Source organism: Linepithema humile, chromosome 1 (assembly GCF_040581485.1).
Source record: "Linepithema humile isolate Giens D197 chromosome 1, Lhum_UNIL_v1.0, whole genome shotgun sequence".
NCBI classification, from domain to species: domain Eukaryota; kingdom Metazoa; phylum Arthropoda; class Insecta; order Hymenoptera; family Formicidae; genus Linepithema; species Linepithema humile.
Window position 1 is genome coordinate 16,461,200 of NC_090128.1, and position 18,166 is coordinate 16,479,365.

An 18,166-nucleotide genomic window follows, 5' to 3' on the forward strand; every position below is an offset into this window, starting at 1 on the left:
AAATTTATGTTAAGATAAATAATAGTTTTTTATTATTGTATGACCTCTTCCCCGACTGCCTCTTCTGTTCCCCCGGCCACCTCTGTTGTTTTGGCCTCCTCTTCTTCTTGTTATTCCAGAAGGACCTGGTCTAACATTATTGTCATTTTGTAAATTTTGCCGAGCGTACCACCGTGCACGCGACCAACCACCTCCTCTTCTTTTTTTTCTAAAAATAAACACATTTATAGATTAATAATTTAAAACAATTATGCATATGAATAAATCATTTAGTTACAAAAAAATAAATAAATATCAATATATATGAAAAAGGCTAATGGAGCAAGTGTATGATAATCTTTAATGATATATCTTGTCTGCAAACGACACTATATCTATATAAAGGTAATGATAAGAAAAATGAAAAATGGTACAATAGGGTTCCTGGCAAAGATCCATCTCTTGGGTGGTGCGGAAGACCACTATATTAAAATGGTTAAAATAAAGTTAAAATACTAAACTATCCGATGTATAATCACATTGGTATGCTTTGTCCAGATTATTTTTGTGTTAAATAAGATAGTCATAAATATTTTTTAAGTAAAAACATGTTTCTTTTATTTTCAATCAATTCTTTCCTTTACTTCTCAATGTATCTTGCTATTTACAAAAGATATTATGCATTTATAATGTGATTTTTCACGTTAATGTGTAAAATTGGAACATAAATAAATTAATAATATATTAAATATGTTCAAAGCTTATTTTTGTCGCAATTAACTCATGTTAATATGTTTTAATAGGAAAAATGTTTTTCTACTAAAATTGTAGAAATGTTACTTGTTTTGTTTATATATTGCGATATATAATTTTTATTACTTTATTCTTATTTTATACATTAACGTGAAAAATCATATTCTGCAAATACATAATGTTAAAATATTTTATTAATATGAATATGATATATATTTCATAAAAGACTGTAAATCTCAGAAAAAATATCGCGTCGAGCGAAAGCAACACGCCGCTAGTCGACTTAGTCGCGTGGAGCGAAATTCGGGAAAGCATTTTTGCTGCCAACGCTTGGCAGAAGAAATGGTGTGAGCGTCAAAACCGGTTTGATGCTAGGCTTGGTGGGAAGGAGATACAAGACATTGGTCCGCTCACTTCTACCAGTCGACAGCCGAGCGCACACGGACACGTGACGTCAGCGGGTTTCGGTTGTGTGCGTGTGGAGCTCTCCGGGGAAAACTGGCAGCTATGTCGGCGGTTTCGGCGGCGGGCCCCCACTAACGGAAATTCGGAACGGTCGGGTGTGGGGGTCCGTTCGGCGATTGACCGCCGTTGTTTTCGATAAAAGTTTTATCGGCGCTCGATGCGCCCTTGGTGGGCTACGGACGATGGACGGTCCGTAGCCGTAACGATGCAGTTTGCGGGCTGCACCGTTACAAGACTTTAATTTTTTCTAAAACAAATATTGTATATTAATTGAAAAAAACCGTGTCATAAAACTTGAAACTTTATTGGTCGGATCGAATACTTGTTTATTTTTTAAAATATGACTACCCTAAAAATTTTAAAAAATTTATTTACCAATCCTTTATAAATCAGATATTGTCAAAAATTATTTTAAAAATATCTTATTTATAAAAGATTGATAAATAAAAATATGCAACAAAAATGAATGAAATAATGAGACAACAAAGGATTTTTTGAAATTTTTTAATTTGGAAATTCATAATTTACAGTTCAATATAACAGAATCGTAAAAAAAATTTAAAACATTGTGGTTTATAATTACAGAAAAGCAGGTCATAACAATTCTTTACACGATTTCACGTCACAAAATTATTCGCTCACGCTACGAATCGACTAAAACAAATGCAGTCTACTAACTTCAATGGGTATTTGTTTCTGATTGTTGCTTAAGATAGTATAACATAGAAAAGCATTCAGTAAGCATCGATTTCCATTTATAACTTCTCGTTTCAATAATTCATTATCATGGGCAGAAAAAGCAAAGAAACAAATCTTGAAGTTAGGAAATTAATTATTTTTTATTGAAAAAATAGTAAATCTTTAAGAGAAATTGGAAGTATTGTTTGTAAAAGTTATTTGACGGCGCGATACGTTATTAAACGATACGAAGAAGAAGGACGAATAGAAAATAAAACAGGCCGTGGTAGAAAAAAATGATTAAATTCCTCAAAAGAGCGTTTGTAGTTAGGAAAGTTAAAGAAAATCCGAAGATAAGTGCTCCCCGAATAAACTCACTTCTTCAAAATTTCTCTGAAAAAAAAGTTTCCCACGAAACAGTTCGAAGAGTACTACGGAAAAAATTCGCAAACATTCTATTACAAGCAAAACTGAGTTGCAAAATAGATTACAAAAGGAATGGCAAAAAATAGACAGCGATTATTTGAAAAAAATAGTAGGATCGATGCCAAAAAGAATTTGCCGAAGTTATAAAACAAAAAGGGTATCCCACTAAGTATAAATTTTATTAAAATAATAATTTCTACAAAATGAGCGAATAATTTTGTGACGTGGAAACGTGTAAAGAATTGTTATAACCTGTTTTTCTGTAATTATAAACCACAATGTTCCAAATTTTTTTACAATTCTATTATATTGAACTGTAAATTATGTATTTCCAAATTTAAAAATTTCAAAAAGTCCCTTGTTGTCTCATTATTTCATTCATCTTTGTTGCATTCTCGATTGAGCGAATAATTTTGTGACTCACAGTATATATATATCATCAACAGTCCTGAGAGAGATTATAGTTTTATAAAACAATCTCCTAGCACAGTTCTCGGAATTTGTTGAACATTTCTGTCGATTTCCGCGGTATACGCCTTCTTTCTTCTCCATACCGCGCTCGCTGCAGCCGCTAGGGTCAACGCCGCCGAGCGTTAGGAGCGACACTATTTAATTATGAGTGAATTCTTCTCCCTATTTATTAAAATTTTAAAAAATTTATTAAAATTTATTAAAAATAAATTTATTATTAAATTTATTAAGTGAAAATATTTCAATAGATTTCCACATCACCCATGAGGTACAAATGCTGACGCGTTTTTTTAAAAGTGGTTTTTCCAGTAGGTCCGCTCCATTGAATATAAAAATGCAGAAATCGGCTGAAATGTTCAACAAATTCCGAGCACTGTCCTAGCAAAACAAGTAAACAGCGAGCGTCTCAGTAAAAATTGAGATAAATACGCTACGCTCATAGTCAGTGTGCAACGGAAAGTCTGTGTGTTACCGTGCAGCTTCGTTTCACATTTCTCATTTTGCAATATTATTGTTTTATAAAATATCGTTTTTATATTTTCTTTTATTTTTGTTTAATTGTTATTTAATTTATACAATTTTTTAGTTTTATATTTAAAAAGTTTATGAAACATATTTAACATTTATTAAATAAAGTATAATAAATAATCAGTGGACAATGGAAATAATTTATGATAAATGTGCTTATAAAAACTGTCATAACGGACAATATACTACAGATTCACATTTATTTAGATTTCCATCAAAGCAAGATGCAAGACAAAAATTATGGATACGCAACAGTGGTAAGTTTTGTTTATAAGTTATTTTTTAAAAGCATACTTTTGCATATTTTTGAAATCGTGTTTATAAAAATAAGAAATGTTTCTTTAAATGATATAAATATATTCAATGATAATGTGTTGATGTATACACATTTAACAGCAAAATTAAAGCATTACCCGTTCTGCCCTCCAAACTTCAAGAGAATTTATAACTTCGTCAAAAGTAGGCATAATAAAATGTTCTAAGAAGCATTTTACAACTTGAAAGCTTTACTTTTGAGATCGGTATTTTAGTAAATGACTTACTGATTTTTTACAAAGCTACATCAAATATAAATAGAGATGCGTCAAATTTTAAAATTTTTTACTTTGAGAAGTTCCAATGCGTGATTTATAAATCGCATACAAATGCGGTTTACATTATTTAAAAGCGTAAATCTTTACCTTTAAATAATTCGATTGAACGTTGTGCAATTTTTTCAACAAATTATTCAATGTTAAAGTAATAAAACCATTTTTGCTTCAATATTAACACTTTCAAAAGTTATAAACCGCATTTGTAAGCGATTTTTAATTCATGCCATTGAACTTTGCAAAGTTCATACAAAAATTTTGAAATTTAACGCATTTTGCATTTTTTATTTATATCCGTATAGTTTCGTAAAAAATCAGTAACTTGTTTACTAAAGTACCAATCTGAAAAGTAAAGATTTCAAATGTAAAATTTGAATATGGAATATTTCATTATGATCATTTTTGACAAAGTTACACTCTTTCGAAATTTGTCTATTTTTAGAGAGCAGAATGAGTGATACTTTAATTTTGCTGTCGAATGTATAAGTAAAAGTAGTAATCTTAAATTTGTTTATAAAATGATTTAAAAATGATACTCTTAATTCGAGTTTTGATATCTTGTAGAGCAAAGTTATTTGATATTTAATTTTTAATAGGCTAAAGAACGTATTACGAATTTATGGATAAAAAAATTAAGACTTTTGTTATTCTGATATTTTCCTTGTAATTATATATTGAGCAATAGATAGATGATCTCGGCATCTTTCGCGCATCAATATGTATTTTAGTGCTTGCTGAATATGTAAGGATTTCATAAAAAATTAAACTTTTTGATATAAGAAGTTTATAAAAAAAACATTAAAGAATAGTTAAATAAAGTACAATATAAGCGCGTGCGGATAAGATCAGCGGGATTTCGAGCCCAAGCACATCTCACGCACACACGAAACGCTGTACCTGTGTGATGCGCGCTGTTACGTGCCGCAACTTATAGTTTCTTAGATTACTCTTTATTCTAACCTTTGAACCTTTTTTTATCTTTACTCCTTCTTGATCCTAAACATGTGACCCTTCGATAACTGCAATAAACATAAACGCTGTCCCTATGCCTAACGCATATTTTCTTTTTGACAAAACCGCCTCCTTCCAATAAACATTCCGCCGCTACGATTTTCCTACAGCACCTTAAACGAAGATCATTCTCGCCAGTTCAGTTCTCGATCAAAGCTCAAACCAGCAACACCGAATAAATACTTTTTCCACAAACGTGTCCCGACTTATTCTAAATAATCTATTACGTAGCAATACGCTCGTAACAATTGGTGGCAGCGATGGAATTGTTTGTGTGTAAAAGTGCGGAAATTTTTGCTATAATTGAGCTGATTGCTGTTAGTTAATATCAAGTAAAAGAAAGTTAGAAACCCGGAATTCGAGAAAACTTCGTAGCCAAGCAAAGCTATCAAGTAGAAGAACCGAGGTCAACCATAACTTGGTGCTATCCTGACGAAATTAACGGGAGCACATTTCGATCAACCTGCTAAGATCCTGTCTGTTAGCCGTTAAACCACGACGTGTAATTTACAACCTAGGAAAATTTACAACCCAGAGGAAAAAGGCATCAGGACGTTCCTGGACGAGCACAGCAGCTAACGAAGGAAAAGGACAGTAACAACGAGACTCCGTGGACGGCCAGCACGAAAAAAGGTCAACCCTCATCATCATCTCATCTACGTCATCATCATCGGTTCATCTATATCTACCAGCGGCGTGAAACCATCTCGTCATAGATATGCTGCGCATCGTACTTCTGTAAGTCTATGAATTTTGTAAACTTTAGAGACACTAAAGCGCATTATAATACAGACAGTTCGGAAAGTAGTTCGTCGATTAGTTATATTAGCGATAATAATTCTAAACATAATCACGTAATCCTAAATTTAGAAACGATCAATATGAACGATCGAACAGAAACGGTAGAGTCAGCGCAAGGCGTAGATCATTTTGGCACAAATCTAGAAAGTCGAAGATCCTCTACGAGTAACAGTAGCTATTTTCCCGTCCGTAATAGTTTATCGCTCATACCTGTTTTTAATAGAAAAAATATTCCAGTGACGCAATTTACAGCAGATTGTAAAAGAGTTAATGATTTAGTTGAGCCAGACGATAAGTTATTTTTCTTTAGATCGGTCTTACAAGTTAAATTAACGGGAGATGCCGCGTTAGTGAGAACAATCTATACAATAAATAATCTTGATGATTTATGCAAAGCATTAGAAAAGGAATTCGGAAATTCCAAAAGTTTTGACCATTGGGAAATAAAAATTAATAAATTTCAGCAAAAAAGAAATGAATCCATTGAAGATTATGCTACTAGAACCAAAAAATTAAACTCTGAAATGATCCTTGCAATTTCTAATTACTCTGATCCAACAGCAAGAGCAGGACTAGAATCTTTGCAATGAATAAATTAATTACTCATTTCTTAGGCGGATTACACAATCAAACGGCACAACTTCTTTTATCACAAAAATTTAACACGTTAGAAGACGCAATAGAAAGTGCAACTAGGTACATTACAACATCTAATTATCATTCAGAAAGATTTAGACAAAATAGATTCAACGATACATCGCGAATAACTTGTAATTACTGCAGGAAAATAGGACACACTGAAAACGAATGTAGGAAAAAATGTTACGATTCACAAAATGCCTTTCGTAAAAATCCAAATTCTTGGCAAAATAACCAATATAATAACGTCAGATGCGAGCAAAATTTTTCGCGGAATAATAACCCGAACGGAAGCGGATTTAACAGTAACCAAAATTTTTTTAACACTAACTATCAATCCAACCGGTTTAATCAATCCAATCAATATAATCAATCGAATTATCAACGTAATAACAATTTATCTAACAACCTACCTAATAATTCAACTAATAATTCACATTTAAACTACCATGGCCAAGCGAAAAGCGCGCAACGTCAAGGCCAAATATCGAGTCGCGCACATCCGATTCAATCACTAGACAAGAGCAAGAACATATACAATCAGAACAACCTCAAGGAATCTTATATCAATCCCATTCGAAGAACTTAGAAATTCAGGAGACAGATTCTTGTTAGATACAGGCGCTGACATTAACATCATTAAAGCTAACGCATTAGAGCGCGATACACTTGTGTATGTCGATGAAAAAGTAGAAATTCAAGGCATAACCGAAGAAAAGCAACAAACTCTCGGAACTGCATACTTACATTCAAATACGGGAGTTCACGAATTTCATGTAGTGCCCAGTAAATTCCCTTTGAAGGAACAAGGAATTATAGGTTCTACATATCTGCGTCAAGAAAACGCGAAAATTGACTTCAAAACGCGAACGATAACAATTAGCAATAATCAAAGATACCCATTAGAATTTAGTAATCGAATAACGTTCCGAGTAGAAGTACTTACCCTGTGATGTTACAAACGAAACATTATAACATTGATAATGCATTCATAGATCACAAAGAATTAGAACGTGGTGTTTTTCTAATGAATAGCATAGTAAAAGTGAATCACGCGGGAGAAACGTATACATACGTGACAAACACGACAGAAAAAGAAGTAGAACTAGAGTTACCTGAGATCCATGTAGAGCCAGTGGATATTACCACGAGCCTGAGGGACAGCCCTACATATAAGATAGACTCGGTAATCTCAAATAATGTAACAAAAAGATTAAAATTATTAAAACAGAATTTAAGATTAGATCATCTAAATGAAGAAGAAAAACAGTCAATACAACCTATAATCGAAAATTTTAATGATATATTCTATTTACCGGGAGATTAATTAAAAGGTACTAATAGAATCACACACTCTATAAATACGACAGATAACATCCCTATAAACGTAAAACAATATAGATATCCACCGATCCATAAAAACGAAATTAAAAATCAGGTAAATAAATTATTAGATCAGGATATTATTTAACCGTCTGTTTCACCGTATAACTCACCGTTATGGGTAGTGCCGAAAAAACCCGACGCTGATGGCAACAAATGATGGCGGTTAGTAATAGACTTCCGTAAACTAAATGAAAAAACAGTCGGAGATGCATACCCTTTACCTAAAATATCAGATATCTTAGATCAATTAGGCAAAGCCAGGTATTTTTCGTGTTTTGATTTAGCCTCAGGCTTTCATCAAATTCCCATGGATCCGCAAGACACCGTAAAAACAACCTTTAACACGCCTAACGGTCATTTCGAGTATAAAAAAATGCCATTCGGTTTAAAGAACGCCCCCGCGACGTTTCAACGCCTGATGGATAACGTTTTAACCGGACTACAAGGAAATGTTTGCTTTGTTTATTTAGACGATATCGTTATATACGCACAAACTTTAGAAGAACATAAACAAAAATTACATCAAATTTTCGAACGAATCAAAGAAGCTGGTCTTAGCTTACAGCCAGACAAGTGTGAATTTTTCAAGCGCGAATTAACATGTTTAGGCCATATAATATCAGATAAGGGAGTTAAACCTAACCTAACCCAGAAAAGATAAAAGCAATCGAGCAATATTCCGTTCCTAAAAATCATAAACAAATAAAACAATTTTTAGGACTTGTAGGGTACTATCGTAGGTTTATTAAAAATTTTAGCAAAATTACAGAACCATTTACTTCACTTCTCAGAAAAAATGTACCATTTAAATGGAAAATGAAGCAACAAATTAATTATGAAAAACTAAAACAGTTACTATCGAGAGAACCTATTTTACAATATCCAGATTTTGATAAAGAATTTTTATTAACTATTGATGCAAGCGATGAAGGAATCGGTGCAATCTTATCACAAGGTGAAATAGGCAGCGATCTTCCCATTGGTTACGCTTCACGCACATTAAATAAAGCAGAAAGAAATTACGACACAACGGAAAAAGAACTTTTAGCTATTGTCTGGGCAGTAAAACATTTTCGACCTTACTTGTACGGTAAACCATTCAAAATTATCACGGATCACAAGCCGTTAACTTGACTCTTTAATGTTAAAGATCCATCATCCCGATTAATGTGCTGGCGATTGAAATTAGAAGAATATAATTATAAAGTCGTATAAAAAGAAGGAAAACTAAATACAAACGCAGATGCACTCTCTAGAAATCCGCAAATAATGACCTTCCAGATACAAGCTTCAGGTAGTACCCTAACAGCACACGATATCCTGCGTATCATCCCATTTTTATACTCATTCTACTGTGATTATCCGTTAAATACTGAGATCAATCCTATAATATTTTTTGCAGTATTATTCGGTTTTCTTTCGCACACGTATAATCTCAGGTTTGACTCAAACGGAAGTGATACGTACGCACTTCTTTCGCACACGTATAATCTCAGGTTTGACTCAAACGTACGGAAGTGATACGTACGCACTTCTATCGCGCGCGTATAATCTCAGGTTTGACGAGACCAGCACTAACCTGCGCCATTTACATACGTAATTCCTTTTCCCGCTTGCCCGCCATCAAGTGACACCACGCAACACCACGTATCCGAGGTTTTACTGATATCGAAGGTAATCCTTTTTTTCTTTAAGTTTTATTTCACAAAATAATGAATAAAGTGTAAGAGCTAGATAGTGTTTGTATATAATTTTTGTAATATTTTTATTATTTTTTATGTACTTGTTAAATTATTTTGCTTAAAATATTTTAAGGTTATGTTCGTAAACGGTTATAATTGCCTCTCACCTCTTTGGTTCTTGGTTAAATATACAATACATTTTCTTAATTATTTTTTAAACAATGTCTTAAAAAGATGATTTAACATAAAACTGTTTTCAGTTCGCAGTATCGTTCCTTTGAAGTTCTCTAGCTTAGACTTCTAGAACTTTATTTTATATTGTAAGTTTTATGTAAATATTTTTACGCTTACGGTCGTAATTTTGAAATAAAAATATCAATTAATAAGAAATTGACTGATTAATTAACTTAATCTAAATTATCCTATACAATATATGAACGCGCGCGCGTTTCAGCGCTTGGCTGTGTAAATGTGTGCATGTATATGTGATCTACTGCAACATTCCCATTTTTATCCTATTTTGATACTGTCTTTAAGCTATAGACCTTCCTGCGAAATTCTATGGAAGATGGTACCGCGGACATACGATGATTCCTAGAACGTACTACGTACATCGCAGTACATTTGAGAATGTTCTGAGAATATTACAATTATACTTTTGCGATATTCTCAGATTGTTCTCAGTATCTACATGTGCTGTTAGGGTAGCGACGCAAATTTGAGCTATAGCCTATTTTTACAACATGCACTAAATGATTCATTGTGGGAAACAGATAATATAATCCCTCAAACTTCAGATAGCATAAAAAGTCTTTTAGTGAAAGAAATAAACTCCTCTCCTAAAATTAAAATTTCTGTTTCTAAAAACGGTAATAAAGCAGAAGACATAACGCTCGCACCGGGAAATATTAAAATTAAGAAAAAGAAGCATCTAATCGAAATAAATCTCGTTATACGCGAAAATAAAAATACCCCAATAAATATGGAAGATATTTTTAATTGCTTAATTAAACTAAAAGAATATGTAATTGCACATAACCAAACGATAATTTCGATAGCACCTATAGGAGACGCTAACGATAAAATAAAAATAACTCAAATGATAAAATATATATTTAAAGATACACCAATCAAAGTATATCTATTAGAATCGTTAACACAAGAAGTTGTTGACCCAATAATAAAACAAAATATTTTAACAGAACTACATAATTCAGCGATCGAAGGTCACAAAGGATGAGGATCCCGTGGATTGGGTTTTAAAATTGCCATTACATGCTCATGGTGGTATAAGAAAAATTGACTCAGGTCCTTTTGTAAATAATGCTTATGAAATCAATCGAAGAATAGTATTTGTTATGCGACTGTTGGGAATTTATAGAGAAGGTATTAATATTTTCTGTGGTCTTATGGATATATGTAAAGGATTGAATGTTTCTGTATATTACGCTGCTGTAGAAAATATTCACACTGCAGCAAATGCAGTTTTCCATGCATTATGTCACAAAGCAGTAGAAGAAGAAAAGGAATTAATTTCACAGAAAGAAAATCCAGCTGTAAATTTCACAGTTTCTGGCGATGGAACATGGAAAAAGCGTGGCTTTTCGTCATTATTTGGTGTGTCAACGCTTATAGGACTAAACACTGGAAAAATAATTGACCTTGTTGTAAAAAGCAGTTACTGCCAATCTTGCACATTTTGGAAAAATAAAAAGAATACTCCGGAATATTTTGAATGGCTCGAGACTCATGAAGAAACATACACCATTAATCATTCTGGATCAGCTGGAAAAATGGAGGTGGATTCAATGCAAGAAATGTTTTTAAGATCTGAAGAAAAATTTGGTGTAAAATATATTAATTATGTCGGTGATGGTGATTTGAAAACTTTTACAGCACTTCTGGATTTACAACCTTATGGCCAAGATGTAATATTAAAAAAAGTGAATGTGTCGGACACGTTGAAAAACGAATGGGTACTCGATTGAGAAATATTAAAAAAGTAGCGAAACTTGGAGGAAAAGGAAAATTAACAGACGCAGTTATAAAAAAATTAACAAAATATTATTGATTGGCGATAAGAAGGCATTCAGATTCCGTAAATGATATGAAGAAAGCCATAATGGCTACTTATTATCATATGTGTTCGACAGAAGAAAATCCGCAACATCAGTATTGTCCACCGGGAGCTGAAAGCTGGTGTAAGTGGCGAGTTGCAGAAGCGACTGGAAAACTTGACGAATTTGAGCATCAGCCTGCTTTTCATAAAAGTGTTCAAGATCATCTGTTGCCAATTTATGAAGATCTGTCCAACGATGAATTATTACAAAGATGTTTAGGTGGATACACTCAAAATTGTAACGAAAGTTTTAACGCATGCATTTGGCGTCTAGCTCCGAAACATCTCCACTGTGGTTCGAAGACTATAGAAATCGCTGCTTATCTGGCTACCGCAATATTTAATGAAGGTTTTTTTCCAATATTAAAAATGATGGAAACAATGGGCATTATTATTGGACAACAGAGCAAAACATTTGCCAAAAATCATAATGACAAACGACTATTGAATGCACATCGGCGTAGCTTAAAAAGCACTAAAGAGGCTCGTACAGCCAGAAGAATGGAGAAAACGGTATTACAAGACTTTTTTTTGAAGAAGAAGGTTTAATGTATGGGGCCGGAATAGCAGAATAAACGTTCAAGTCGATTTTTCAGTGGTACATATCATGAAACTTTATCTAAAACTTTAAACGCGTTTTTTTCAAAACCATGTTTTTCAAGTTGGCGGGCGTGATAACTTGAGAACTAATAAACCGATCAACTTTGGTCAAGTTTTGTTCAATTCGTTATAAATTTCTTTAGGTACTATACCTATCATTTTATTTTTATTGCACTTATTTATAACATTTTTTGATCAATATATGATCAAATTTATATTAAAAATAAAAACATTTTTTTTAAAACGCCACAACTTTTTTAATTTATTATTTTTTCTTTGTTAGGGAGGTATAATACTAGCGGAAAATATCTAACTTTAAGAAAATATTTCGCTTTTTGCTTTCAGATAACCGGGAGGAACATTACAACGCCCACCAATGGACGGGAAATTTCAGAGAGGGATCCAGATTATTTATTATATATTGAAATTAAATAATGCAAATTGAAAATAATTAAAATTTTTTGATACCTTAAGAAGGTCTCTTTTTATCCCAAAAAGTTTTATTTGGCTATCATAAATAGTTTTCTAGAAAAAAAATTTTAAAAATTGCTTATTTTTTGGCCTGTTACACTAGAATCCCCCCTTAATAGATGCGGTGCATCTGCAAATACAAATATTTTGTAATCGAAGTTGGAAGGATGCTCAAAATAGGTCTTTTTAGGTGCAATCCCGACATCCAGTTCAGTCCATAACGCCATATTACTGGGACCCATGTCACTTATAATTGCAACAACTATATAATGTATGCCATGCAAACGTGCTATGATATTAACTATAATTTCTCTAGTCATAGACTGATCATAACAGTAATATATTGGTTGCTTCCAGTTAGAAAAGAGACTCCTAACCATCACGCACTGACAAGTCTTGTGCGGTCCAACGACTTGTTCTGTTTTTAAGTCAATAGCTATTTTGTTATTCAGATGAATTTCATCGAAAGCTAGTACTATCAATTTCTCTCGTGCTTTCATGCTTCTACCTTTAATGTTCATGCAATCCAAGATAGGAAATAGTACACCCTGATTTATATTAATTCCATTTGCCCACCTGCGGAGTGTTGATAGGCCAGGGAGCGGAATTTTCATCACATTCCGCAAGTAGCGGTACGCTTTTGGGCTTACACACTGTAACGATATTGCGTTTGCAATATCTTCAGATGACCAAACCACACGTTTTTTTGTTGGATTCATCAAAACTGTGATCTGCCCCGGTGTAAAAACTTAGCTGAGAACGTCCCGTGTATGCTGCTCCATATTTTGTTTTTCCTTTTTCTTTTTCTCCTTATTGGACTGCGTTAATGCCTTCTTCATTTTTGCAATTTCTATTTGCAGATTTTCTCTGTAAGTATGTGAACTATATTTTATAATAAATTAACAAAAAGTGTTAATTAATATTAAACTTTTTAAAAGAATTAATATTAAACCAAAGTATTAAATTAATATTTAGGGGTAACGTAAAAATAAAAACAAAAATCAACATTTTTCAATAAAAAAATTAAATATTGTTATTACTGTATTCTAAATTATTATTAAATTAATAGACTTTAATGTAATGTCAAATAAGTAGATACTTTGCACTTACATTATCATAGGATAGTCAATAGCAGAAGCTAATGTTGCTTCTTCAGCAGTACTCTCGGATACTGGATTTGGAATTGTCTTCGATTGTTGTGCATAACTAGCACTACCCGCTTCTGCGTGAGGAGCTTTAAATGCCACATCAGCACTGTCTTCCAATACCGTTTGTGAACTTGTCGGTTCAATATTATCAATACCCTCCTGTATTGCTTCGAGAGTTGCTTTTCGTGCATCGTCGGATTGTGTTGGCTCGTGTAACTCTACAGTCATATGCGATTCCAAACACAAATGCAGTGTGGGGATTGCGTCCGCTCGTATTTTCCGTCTTCTTAAAGGTGAATACTTTAAGGCAACTTGTTGCGCTGGTTTATAACACCAGGATTCAAAATGTTTCGAACATATCCTCGCTGTAAAACAATAAAATGTATGTTATATTTACAGAAATTATAGTTATTTTAGCTCGAGATTCAATTCAAAATGAACTTCATGCAAGCAAGTATATAGATAAGAACATTATATAAATACTCGTATTAAATATATGCATTCTTGACTTTGCCTATCTCTTACTAAAAGTTCCACTAAATGTCTTGATTACTTCTTAGCTATGTCACACAAATCTTTGTTATACTTTCATTATAAAAATAAATGTGCATACTATAAAACTATAAAAGTATAAATATTTTACGCACATCTCTCACGATACAACTTTGTTTTAAAAACATTAAAACGTCATAATTTCTATGTTTTTAAATGTTATGCTACATGACTGTTAAATAAAGAAATACATATATTCATAAATCAATGTGAACAATTGAGCAATTAATTAATATGTTAATGTCAAAGTCATCTTACCATTCGTCACATTTATTCCATTTCTGCATACTTTACGCCACGCTTCAGCAAATTCCGTGTCTTTTGGAAACGTAAAATATTTCATCCTCTGGCCTTTCATTGCAGCCGTTTTTTGGAATGAATTAGTGCAACTTTTTATTGCACAAGCACTCAGTGTTATTGAAAAATTAACACTGTCAAATATCCACGCGTTCTCAATCTCAGAATAATGCCATGCTTTCAACAGCGGGCAGCCATATTTTATCGAGTCGAAACGCTTCGAAAAGTATCGAGTCTGCACGAATGTGACGTAGTCAAGATGCAGGCTGCGATGCGCAGTACGGTTCTAATTTTCGTCCACGGGATGAGCATACCCTTGTATTTATATCATGATCTGGCTGAATAAAGTGAAACCGTGTGAGCTTCGGCGGACGCGGAATAGCTCGCCAGAATCCGGGTTCATTCGGTTGAGGGTACGTCAATAAAATAAATGCTCGGTTATAACAAAAAAAAGAGATAACGTTTATTGTGCTAATATGTTGAAATGATTTGCTTCAAATGATCTGCTTCAATGCTTGTGTGTACATGCGAAGCGTGTGCGAAGCGAATTCGAAAGAATATACAAGTAACGTGAAATAAGTAGGAAAGTATCGGTGTGATCGATATAATAACAACGGTGAAATAATTACTTAAAGCGACGGCGAAATAATTATTTAAAGCGGCGTGAAATAATCGTAAAAGTATTGGTGAGATTGGTATAAGCAACGGTGAAACAATTATTAAACAACAGCGAAATAGTTATTAAAGCGGCGTGAAATAAATACAAGAGCAGCGTGAAATAAATCTGAAGTATCGGCAACGGTGAAACAATTATTTAAGCGAACGGCGAAATAATTATTTAAAGCAGCGTGAAATAAATACAAAAGCGACGGTGGAATAAATATGAAGGCGACGGTGAAATAATTATTTAAGCAAACGGCGAAATAATTATTTAAAGCAACGGTGAATGAATTATTAAAGTTTGACGTGAGGCGTCTCGGTGCGATCAGCGAGAGCGCAAGCGCGGGCGATCGTGTCGCAGCGGTTGGTACAACGCAACGCTCGTCAGTGAGTGCGTTCGTGATGGTACCGCGAGTCCGTTCGATCGTAGATCGTGACGGGTTGCTCGACGGCGCGGATTGGTCGACGCAGTTTGCCCGCCGGATGGATTCTGCGGATGAATCCCGGTGCGCGATAACGCGAAGTTAGGAACAGGACGTCGAGTACGCTCGACGGGAGTACGAGGACGCTCGCACTAGAGGCTGTGAGGCCGAATCTGGTCGGCGGACGTACGAGAACGCTCGTACGAAGGCGGATTTAGAGCGGCGATCCGACTAAGTATAAGGGAATGCCCTGTATATGAAGATCGATGCCCGGAGGAGCCGAGTACGCTCGACGGGTATACGAGAACGCTCGTATCGGAGATAGAAACGGTACCGAGGACGCTCGTGTACCTGGAAGAAGGCATAGAAGCCGAGTACGCTCGGCGGACTACGAGAACGCTCGCAGCAGGATTGTTCGCTGTCTAGCAGCGAACAGGATCTGGTGATTAGGCGTACAGCCGGGCCTCTTTTATACCCGGCTGGCGGCCGACTGACTTCGGATCGGCAAGCATCGGCGGTTTCGGCGGCGAGCCCCCCACAAAACGGAAATTTGGAACGGTCGGGTGTGGGGGGTTTTCGGCGATTGACCGCCGTTGTTATGATAAGAAGTTTATCGGCGCTCGATGTGCCCTTGGTGGGCTACGGACGATGGTTGGTCCGTAGCTGTAACGATGCAGCTTGCGGGCTGCACCGTTACAAAGTATTGCATAGAATCACCGCTGCCGGTCTTACCGTGAATCCCGACAAATGTGAATTTTGCCGTGCTCAGGTGCGATATTTAGGATTTCTTGTACAAAGAGAGGGGCTAATGGTAGACCCTGAAAAGACGCGACCGATCCTCGAATATCCCGCGCCGCTAAACATCAAGCAATTGCGCCGATTTTTAGGCATGTCGTCCTGGTATCGACGATTTATTCCGCAATTTGCCACTCTTAGCGAGCCATTGACACGCCTTTTGAAAAAAGGCAAGCGCTGGGAATGGGGGAGTGATCAGGTTCGCGCCTTCGATCAGATTCGAGATCATTTAATTACCGCACCAACACTGGCGTGCCCGAATTTTGAAGAACCTTTCGTATTGCAGACTGACGCTAGTTCTGTAGGGTTAGGTGCCGTTTTGGCTCAAAATATTGATGGCGAAAAAAAGGTAATAGCTTTCGCAAGTCGAGCTCTGGCAGGCCCCAAAACAAGATACACAGTTACCGAGCAAAAATGCTTAGCAGTCGTTTCGGCGATAAAGAAATTCAGACCATATCTTGAAGGCTATAAATTCACAGTTGTTACCGATCACAGCAGTCTACGCTGGTTACATAATTTGAAAAATCCAACAGGTAGATTAACTCGATGGGCTCTTGAATTATTAGAGTACGATTACGAGGTAATTCACAGGAAAGGTGCCTTACATCACGTGCCTAATGCACTTTCTCGCATGTTCGAAACTCAAGTTACCGTGGAAAATTCAGATACCGTTACCGATACCGTTAATTTGGTTACTGAGAATGATACCGCTGGCGCGCTTGCCGCTGCCGATACCGCTCCGGTGATAGATACGAAAGATGATTGGTACCGCAAAAGATTTAAAGAGGTGATATCAAGTCCGAATAAATACACACAGTGGAGGGTAATAGACGGACAATTGTATTTTTTGAGGCCGAAACGCGTGATTTCCGAGATAGTCGAAGACCTCGACCGTTGGAAATTAGTCCTACCGAAAGAATTGCGCCGAGAAGTCTTAAAAGATTCGCACGACGCGCCGCAGGCAGGTCACCTAGGCGTAGAGAAAACCTATCAGCGTGTCGTCGTGTCTTATTTTTGGCCGAATTTGTTTCGTGATGTTACCGACTACGTGCGAGCGTGCGATATTTGCCAGCGCACCAAGGTCGAACAAACGGGTCCCGCAAGTCTCATGGGTCGCCGAATTGCGGACGGCTCATGGAAAACCGTAGCTGCCGATATCATAGGGCCATTACCGCGTAGTAAATCGGGATTTTAGTACATTCTTGTTATTCAGGATTTGTTCACCAAATGGATGGAGTGCAAGGCACTTAGATCGGCTACCGGAATCAAAATTAAAGAGGCCCTCGAAGATTTAGTAATCTCACGGTGGGGCGCTCCGAAATTTTTATTGACGGATAACGGTACCAAATTTATCAATAAAACGATGAAGGCGTTTGCCAAAGGGCGTAATATCACGCACACAACGGTACCGCCCTATCATCCTCAGGCTAATCCCGTAGAGCGAGTAAACCGCATTCTTAAGACAATGGTCATTTCGTTCATAGAGAAGGACCATCGCGAGTGGGATGAACATTTGTTCAAATTCCGCTTCGCGTACAACACCGCGTTTCATTTGTCCTTAGGGACATCTCCCGCGTTCCTCAACTTAGGAAGGGAGTTAGAGCCGGTGCAATCACTAAAGCGTCGCGATAATAAGGTTACCGAGATTGACAGTAGAGATACCGCCGAGTGGGGGGAGCGCATAAAGAAACTG

The 18,166-nt window shown here is 35.6% G+C and overlaps 1 pseudogene; it reads left to right on the forward strand.

Annotated features, from left to right (window-relative positions):
* Window positions 1-10,118: 10,118 nt before the first annotated feature.
* On the forward strand, window positions 10,119-12,103 carry LOC137000274 (uncharacterized; annotated as a pseudogene).
* The last annotated feature ends 6,063 nt before the right edge of the window (window positions 12,104-18,166 follow it).